The following is a 10,394-nucleotide window of genomic DNA, read 5'->3' on the forward strand; positions in this document are numbered from 1 at the left end:
ATTTGCAACCAATAGGTTTTACCCTATCTGGTTGATCTACAAGCTCCCAAACTAAATTGAAGTACATTGACTCCATTTCAAGATTCATGGCTTTGATCCACTGATCTCTATCTGCATCATTCATTGCCTGTTTATAGGTTAATGGATCCTCAGAGCCATCATTAGGTATGATGACTTCAGTTTCTACCAAACCTAAGTAACAATCGGGTTGAGTTATAACCCTCCCACTACGTCGAGGCATTTTCAACTCTTAAGAATGATGTGATTGACCAGAATTGCCAGCTCCATCAACAACTTTTGTTGAAGGACAAGCTTGATCAAGAACTCTTGTTGTTTTATTAGTAGCTTCTTTAGAAATCTCACTTAATACTAGTTTGCTGCGAGGTTGATGATTTCTTACGTGGTCTACCTCTAAGAATGTAGCGTTTGTTGATACAAACACTCTATTTTCTTGAGGGTAATAAAACAAACCACCTTTCGTCTCTTTGGGGTATCCTGCGAATAGACATAATTTTGAACGACGTTCTAATTTCTTGGAGTTTTGCAACAACACATGTGCTAGACATCCCCAAATCATGTTCACAATGTATGTAGCAGTCTCCACTGCATATCCCCAAAACGAATCAGGTAATTAAGTGAAACTCATCATAGACTGAACCATGTCTAACAGAGTTCTATTTCTCCTTTCTGATACACCATTTTGTTGAGGCATACCAGGGGCTTAGAGTTGAGACCTTATTCCATTTTCTATCGTATAGTCCTGAAATCTTAAGTTCATATACTCTCCACCTCGATCTGATCGAAGTATTTTAATAGTTTTACCTAATAGATTCTCAACCTCAGTCTTATACTCTCTAAATTTTTCAAGAGCTTTGGACTTGTGATGCATTAGGTAAAGATAGTCATACCTTGAATAATCATCAATAAAATTGACTAAATATTTGTACCCTCCTCGTGCTTTGACATTCATTGGACCACATAGATCTGTATGCACGAGTTCTAAGGTTTCTTTGGCTCTATAACCTTTTTCAGAAAACGGTCGTTTTGTCATTTTACCCTCAAAACAAGACTCACATGGAGGTAAATAGTTGTCTTCTAACTCATTTAGAAATTCTCTTTTAACTAATCTCTCAATCCTATTGAGATTAATGTGGCCTAGTCTTAAGTGCCAAAGATAGGTATTAAGAGAAATCTTTTGTCGTTTATTTTGAGTTTCAGCTGTTTTAAACATCTCGGTATTTAAAATAACTTTTGTTTCGCTCGATTTTAACATATAAAAGTTGTTTTATAGTTTTGTAGAATAAATATGAATACCTCTTTTGCAAATGAACAATTCATTGACTTCAAAATATACTTTATACAATTGTTCTAATAAACAAGAGATAGATATTAGAATTCTTTTTATTCCAGGAACAAAAAGTACATTATCTAATATAATGAATCTATCTCCAAAAAACAATTTTAAATTTCCTACTGATCTTCTTGAGACAATCTCTCTTGTTCCAACCCTGAGTGTTATCTAGACGTCCGCAAGCATTCTCCAGGAGCTAGTTTCCTGGAAAAAAGAACAAATATGATTAGTGGCTCCTGAATCTAGTATCCAAGTTGAGTTTTCATACTCTACTAAATATATTTCTATAACGAGTAAACCATATTTACCTTGTTGTGTCTTTTCAACTTTCTTCTCTGCAAGGTATTTTGGGCAATTTCTCTTCCAGTGCCCGTTTTCGTTGCAATGGAAACATTTTCCTTTATCTGCTTTTTGAACCTTGTGTTTGCGGTCAATAGGAATCTTATTTTTCCCTTTACCCTTCATCTTTCTGCGTGCATTATTAATAATGAATAAAAAAATAATGTTGAAGGTCCATACTTATTTTTGGAGGACGATCCTCGTAGTAATTTCTTAGAGATAGCAACATTTACTTCTCCTGTTTGTCCCTTGTTCGTTAAGAAGGAATGATAAGCCTGTAGCTCATTGAGAAGAGCAATCAAGTTATATTCTATCTTGTTCATTATTCCATTTGTGGGAACTGGAAGAAGCTCTTTGGAAGTGACTCCATGATAAAACTAACTTGACTCTTCTCGTCAATAACAGCTTCATTTTCTTCTGCCACATTGAAATGGATCATCATGTCCAAGACATGTTCTCTAACTGAGGTTTCTTCTTTCATACGACAGTTGTAAATGTATTTTATGACGTCATGTCTAAGGGAGAAGGACGATTGTCCAAACATCCCTTTCAAAGATTCCATAATCTCTTTAACAGTACCCATGACATCGTGTTTCATAGCCAAAACATCATATATGCTGGCTAAAGTGTACACTCGGTCTTTGTCATTTGCCTTTGTTCATTTGTCATATGCAAGGACATTCCTGATTTAAAACAAACCTCAAATCATTAATTACAAGTATTGTGTAAAGGTTTGATTTTCAAGTTGCGTAATTGTCGCCGTTTAATTTCTCAGAAACGAGTAATTGTACTATTGAGTTTGTCATGTTGTGATATAAGAAAATTCTATTAGTGATTTGATTTAATCTTGTTTAATCCAATCAAGTTTAGCAAATGTAATAATGTACCCAAAATTATTAATTTGCAATGATACTTTAGTGAGTTAGAGTGATATGAACCAAGAGACATCAATCATACAATATGCTTCAATAAAAATGTGAAGAAAATATTGTTGAAATTATCAAAAGATATTTCAATTCATGCCATATTGAAGAAGAATGAAGTTTCATATTTTAAATTTTGGGTGGATTACAATTTAGAGTAATTGTATTTCATTAATATATTTTAAGACTTTTAATTTACTCTAGGTTACAATTACATAATGGTTAATTATGGTCATTAAGTATGAATGTTACCATTTTTGGAATGCTTCTAGTAGTTTCATTTTGAGGCTATATAAAGTCATGTATGTTGTATTTGTAAGAGACTTGGAAAATATAGTAAAAGAAGCATTTGTGTTTTTCTTTAGTCAATGGCTAAGTTTCTTTGCAATTCTATGTAATTTAGGTTTCATGTAGAATCATTCCAGCTCAACATGATCAATCTTGCTTATGAAGTGAGTCGAATCTCAAACAAGTGTACTTGCCTTGAGATATTTGATCAACAAGAATCCTTCAAGCTAGATATGATCGATCTTGCTTGTGGAGTGATTCGAATCTCAAACAATGTTCTTGTCTTGAGATATTCGATTAACAAGGTAATTCGAATCTTACTCCCCTTGTAATGATTTCCACATATCATTTGGTATCAGAGCTTCAAGCTCAAGATCAGATATATGTTTCCGTTGCATTTCTTCTCAATTTGATATTTATTTATTTTTATCTTTTTAGTTTTTAATCCTACCGAGGGGCAGTCAATCATTCCTTCACCAAACCAAGACATTCTTGACTTAAACACTAATCCCAGAATAAGTCTTGTTCCTATAGTGTTTTAGTTATCACTTTTTTTGGTAAAAAATATACTAACTCTTAGTAATTCTTCGTAATTGTGACCCACCAATTTTAGACCTCAGAGATCGGTCCCAACAACGCTATCGAATAAAAAAAAGTCAAAGTTGGGAATGGACCTAAGAAATCCTATCCATTTCTGAAGTTTGCGTTGTTTCGACTCCCATGTTACGACCCTCCGAATGGGTAGTTGCTCTAGTGCAGCATGCAGGCGGAACATGGGAATCTCACGGTGCAACCTAGTGGTGGAGACCATAGGACGTGTTGATATACTTCCTTCTCCCACGTACTATAAATACTTTATTTATTCACCTTGTTATTGACTCATGCAAATACCTTCCGAATGGAGGACGCTCCTAGGGCGACACGAGGTCGAGCATGAATCTCACGGTGTGAATTTTTCTGAGAGCGTAAAAGGAAAATGATGTATCTCATATACCTTTTTCCTCCCACTAAGTATCTTAAATGGTTGGGTATACTCCTTACTTCAGTATATTCTAGCTAATTAAATATAACTAAAATTTAGGTGATTTTTCTAAAACTTATATCAGTCAAGCATGCTCATAAAACAGGGCAAATTAAGCTCAAGTATTGGTCTGATCTCCAGGTAGTAGGTGTTCCGTAAACCGTCAACTTAAGTACCTCCAACCTTAGACAAGATCGTGCTAGGTGCGCTTTCTTGTAACCGCATTTTTATAAGACATCAACCTATTTTAACTATTAAAATTGATCGTGCTTGGTTCTTAACCCTAAGTGAGCATGCACTTATCTTTATTATAGATTTTAACGTCTATCTCGTTTTATGACATTGAAAAAAACCTATAACATTGAGACTATAAATTCCCACAATATGTTATGTAAAAATCAGATTTGTAGATGAATGTAATTCAGATCTCAAATTGAGACGTTTCCCCTTAGAAATCCGAGCATCATATTTAACATTTCTAAGTTTCAAGCCATTTTTGTGGTAGAATTGCACCCGAGTCATTCAATCAAGCCTTGATCAAGTTAGATTGTGGAGTGACTCAATTTAGAACAAGGTTCCAAATCTTGCTTCTAAATTTTCGATCGTAAGTGGTAATCTAATATCAAGTTAGATTGTGGAGTGACTCAATTTAGGACAAGGTTCTAAATCTTGCTTCTAGATCTTCGATCGTAAGAGGTAATCTAATTCTAGCCTTATCTCTTGGTTGATCCAAATTTTGTATAAGAAGGTGTTAATTACTTTGATTCAAGGGTTCTTCCTAACACAAAAGCTTGGATCGTTGTGTTGAGGATTAGGGTTGCTTTATCAATTTGGTATCAGAGTCTAGGTTTACATCTTTGTGACCGACTCTAGAATTGATTTTATCTTTCATTTCTGCTGTTGTTTATCTTGTCTTTAAATCTGTCCATTTATTTCCATGATGTCATTTCCGCCATTATTCATAACATTTCACTTTGTTCTCATTTTCTTCCTAAAGATCACGTTGAGATCTTGAAAAAAAAAATCTTATCATATTTGTTCTTATGATCGTGATTATAAACGATATTTACCATTTTTTTATAGATCATTTGCATGTTTATTTGAAGATCAAATAAACTTCGATTCACATCTTTTTCTTAATCCATCTAAATCTAGAACCGTTGTGTTTGATTTTTTTTCCTCATAATCTACGCTTCTACGCTTGAAGATAACTTCTAAATTTCCTGAATTCTGTGAAAAGAAGAGTTAGATCGTTCTTAAAATCTTCACATCCTTTCTTTTTTGAATTTTTTTGAATTTTTTTATTTGTTAGTGTGCAATTCTATCCCAAAATATATTTGTATCTCTTATTTGTTTGTTCACTTCTTGCTTTATTTTGTTGTTTTTTCATAATTAACTTGTCTTGATTGACTTGAATAGCTTGCTACTATCAGAATTGCTTTACCCATATATTAGTGTTCCATGATCATAATTTAGTCACTTTCCCAAACAACCTACCTTTGTGTGTATAAACACGAGTGTCCCTGAGTGTAAAATCACTGAGTTGAGTGTCTGAGGTCTTAAACATATTTCACTACTGTTTGTATAATCATGAACCAAGACGAGAAAAATGGGAGGAGATCAATGTTCTAGTTGAAGAAGTCCAGAAGAATGAGGAGGAACTGAAAGATGGGATTCATTTGGCACTTATAACAAGAAGACATGTTAAAACTCAAGTTACGAAAAATGATGTTGATGATCAAAGAGACAACCTGTTCCACACGCGGTGTTTCGTCAAGGGGACTGCTTGTAGTCTTGTCATTGATAGTGGAAGTTGCACCAATGTTGTAAGTACCATATTGATCAAAAGGTTACAAATTCAAACCCAATATCATCCTAAACCTTACAAGCTCCAATGGCTCAATGACAGTGGAACAATGAAGGTGGTTTCCCAAGCTTTAATATCTTTTACTTTGAGAAAATATGAAGATGAAGTTCTTTGTGATGTGTTACCAATGCAAGCTAGTGATATATTGGTTGGCCGACCATGGTAATTTGACAAGAGGGTTATGTATGATGGCTATTTGAATAGGTATTCTTTTGTAAAAGATGGTAGAAAAACCACTCTTGTACCTTTGAGTTCTGCAAATGTATTTACTGATCAATTAAAGTTGGAGGAAAGAAAGAAAGAGTTTGAGGGAAAAGAGTTAAAAAATAAAAAAAAAAACTTGAGTTATTGAAAAAATAGAGAAAAATCAAAGAGAAAAAAAGAAAATGAAAAAAGAGATGAAATTGAAGGAAAAAGAAAGAGAGAGAGTTATTTGGCTACAATTGGAGAAGAATTTGAAGAAATGTTTCAAGATAAAGAAATACCTCCCATTAGAGGTATTGAACATAAAATAGACTTCATTCCAAGGAATGTCATTCCTTATAAGCCAACTTATCGAGTCAATCCAACTGAGACAAAAGAAATAAAAAGGCAAGTGGAGGAGCTCATGAAGAAGGGCTATGTACGAGAAAGTTTGAGTCCATATTCTATACGAGACTTATTGGTGTCAAATTAAGATGAAACTTGGCGCATATGCATGGATAATAGAGTCATCAACAAAATCACGGTAAAATATTGACATCTTATTCCTAGGTTAGAAGATATGCTTGATTTATTGCATGATTCGTGTCTATTTATAAAAATTATTTTGAAATCTGGATATCATCAAATTAGAATGCACGTAGGAGATGAATGGAAAACAACTTTCAATATTAAGTTTGGATTGTATGAATGACTCGTTATGCCTTTTAGGTTAATTAATGCTCCCAGTGCACCTATGTGTTTAATATAATGTTTTGAGAAAATATCTGAGAAATTTGCTTGAGTATGTAGAGCATGTTAAATTAGTTTTGATTACATAAAGAAAGAGAAATTTAATTTTAATAAGGGTAGTTTTTGCATGGAAAATGTAACAACCCGAAATTTTATACTTAATTTAAGGTCGCTACTATATACGTACCATAAACTTTGAATGCGGAAGACTTCATTTAAATTCCATAAAACATAACATTTATCTTAAAACACAGCCATGGACTTATGTGTTTCGAAAACATCTTTAAAACGACACATCAAAAAGACTAAATAAAATGAATAAGAGTTTAAGTTAAAAACATCATATTCTAGCCTAAGTCTAAGAAAATAAATACCACTACCCTATGTGTGTCATGGTCTCAAGTTGCGATGTCGTCGTCAGCCGTACAAGAATGTCTTGCCTTAACCTGAAAAATTTAGTAGCACATAGTTTGAGTATTTAAAGAAATACTCAGTAAGTCACCCCACTATTGGGGTTAAATACAACAATCACATGCAATTAAATGATGGGTCCTATCTTTCATTTCGTTTCATTTCGTTTCGTTTTCCCTACGGTGCTGTCATAACGGATAATTTTGGACGTGTATCATATACTCTACACAAAACCCATACGTGCGAGTATGGGCTCACTAGCTAGTTCGCACACCGCTGGGCCACCTTCCTTATCCTATGGGCATACTCTAGGAGCCCCTTAGGTCGGACACCCACTAGAACTAGTAACCGTTACGGCAGCGCTATGCAAAGCATAACGATTGTTGTCCTGTCATTGGATGTACGCGTCCGTACCCTCGTGATGGGATAGGGGTATTCCCCCAAATGCATGAGGTCCCAAAACTTTTCCATTTTCATTATCCTTTAATACAACCCCGCTAGCATTATGTACATATCATATCATTTTTCATATCGTTTCAGATATCATTCATCATTCATATCATAACGTTTCTCATTCTTCAGTTCTCAAATCATACATAATTCTAACGGGGTTATATTTCATGCCATTTATCATAATTTCATGTCATTCATATCATGTTGTATACACACAATTTAAGAGACCTAACATAACGTTCTATGCTTTTAACATAACATTTCATCGTATACACATCATACTTTGACATATTGCATCACAATGTATCATATCATAAACAAGTCATAACGTAAACGCTTCTTAGTCATATTGTTCTCTAACTTAACATAGCCTTAACGTTCTTATACATATCACAGACATATCATTACGTGAACGTACCTTAGTCATCTCATCACAAGAACTTAACCTAACGCTATCGTTCTATCAATCCTAATGTTATCGTTCTATCAATCTATCACAAACCTATCTCTTTCTACCCGTAGCCTAACCGTATTCTTCCATCAATCTCTTTTATTCATATCACTCCGGTATGTAACCTAACCTTAACGTTTCATGAACGTATTTTATTCCTATCGTTACATTTCGTTTTGTGCATCCTTCTCATATCCTATCTCAAACATATCATTGAACACATCGTATCGTAATTATTATCAAACAATTCACATATTATAACATATACATAACAAATAAAAAGCATATCGATCCACAAACAATTCACACATATCAATATATATGACACGTGCAGAACCACGGGGCACGTGTCAACAACAAATAGAACCACGCCGATAGTAAGGTCACTTACCTAGCTAGCTTAAGTCGTTGTCACGAATATATCTTTAATGAAAGTTTGATGTCATTCTTTGAAATCCAAGTTAACCTATATGAGCCCATGACATCAGTTTTACGTTTGAACTCTACAACATTATTTCTCTCATTTACATTGGTCCATTGTTAAAAGTCTTGAAATGTTATATATTGTAATTATATTTTTATTAAAAATCTTATTTTTCATGGTTAATGTTGTATAAGAGATTTACTACTCTGTGTATTTACTTTTCCCTCTATATTTAGTTTGTGGTTTTTAATTCTTAATCATCTATTGCCTTTTACTTATGTTCTCATGTATTAAAAATTTCTAGTGGATCTTTGTTTCCAAATCTTTCCATAAGTGTTTCCTATTCATAAGTTTTCTTGGTCATTCTATTTTTAATCTATTTATTTGGCTACTTATATACATTTAATGTAATATTACTAATTTGTCGTGATTTTCTAGAATTCATATAAATGATTGACATTTAGTTTTTAACTCAAACTAAACCATTGTAATAATTCAATGAAAATCTAACTATAATTGGCTGTGATTTCTAAAAAAAATAGGATAAAAGAAAATGAATATTTAATATATACCTTATTCATCAGATCTATCTTCACGTAAATCTCTAGTGAATCTCAATGGGTAAAAGTCATTCTCTCTTTTTTTCTCAAGTAAATCTAACAATCATTGTTTTTCTATTTCTTTTTGCAATGAGTGTTCCTTTCTGTCGTAATGATGGGTTGAGGAGAGACAATTCTAGGAGGGATGAGAAGTTAGAGGAGAGAGGTGGGGAAAAGTTTTTTTTTTGTTTTTTTTTCTTTCTTTCTTTATTATTATTATTTTAACCATTTTTTTTATATTTTTTTATTTCTTTGTTTTTTTATTTATTTTTGGGCTATTACAGAAAAAGTTCACTCTATTGGCTTCATAGTTTGTAAAAGTAAAAGTAGAGTAATATTAGATAGAGACAATTAAATTCATTATGAATTTGTCAATACCAAAAAGTGCACATAAAGTTCGGAGTTTTCATGAGTTAGCTAACCTATAAGAGATATATAAATTATTTTAGAACACTATTAAATGACTTAGTGAAAAAGAATGTTGTTTTTAAATGGAGAGAAATGCAAGAAAATGCATTCAATTTTCTTAGGAAGAAATTAAGCAAATCATCATTATAAAAGACTTTTGAAATTGGAAAATTAGATGTGATGCATGTGGTTTGGTCATAAGTGCTGTTTCAATTCAAGATGGAAAGTCGTTAGTGTATTTTAGTGAAAACCTAAATGGGGCAACATTGAAATACCTTATCTATGATAAAAAAATTGTTTGTAGTTCTTATATTGAATGTGCTGCAACACTACTTATGGCCTAGAGAATTTGTGATCCACTCTGTTCCTGAAAGCTTGAAGTATGTGAAGGGTCAAAGCAAACTGAACCGTAGACATACAAAGTGGGTGGAATTTATTGAAAAATTTTCGTATGTCATCAAGTATAAGCAACGTAAGGATAACATGGTAGCTCATATGTTATCTAAAAGGTACGATCTCTTTAATTCTCTTGCAACAAAAATTCTTGGATTTGAGCCTATTACAGAATTATATACAGATGACCAGGACTTCAAAACTATTTATGCATCTTGTCTTGCAAAAATACCAATTGACTACAAACTTTATGAACATCATGCTTCATTTTTGGCCAAAATAAGTGTTCATGCAACATATTATAAGTTTTATTAATCCCAAAATGTCTCATTAAGCCAACACCACCACCATGTGCTTCTTTTACAAGCAAATCTCTGATAGAACATTTAGAAATACAAATCTTACTTTTCTTAATTAAAATTCATGAAACACATAATAATAATCTACAACTATTTTTGTAAGACAAGATGCATAAATAATTTCAAAGTCTTGATCATTTCGATATAATTCTTTAATATGCTCAAATCCAAGAA

The sequence above is a fragment of the Cucurbita maxima genome, unplaced genomic scaffold, assembly GCF_002738345.1.
Source record: "Cucurbita maxima cultivar Rimu unplaced genomic scaffold, Cmax_1.0 Cma_Scf00060, whole genome shotgun sequence".
Taxonomy (NCBI): Eukaryota; Viridiplantae; Streptophyta; class Magnoliopsida; order Cucurbitales; family Cucurbitaceae; genus Cucurbita; species Cucurbita maxima.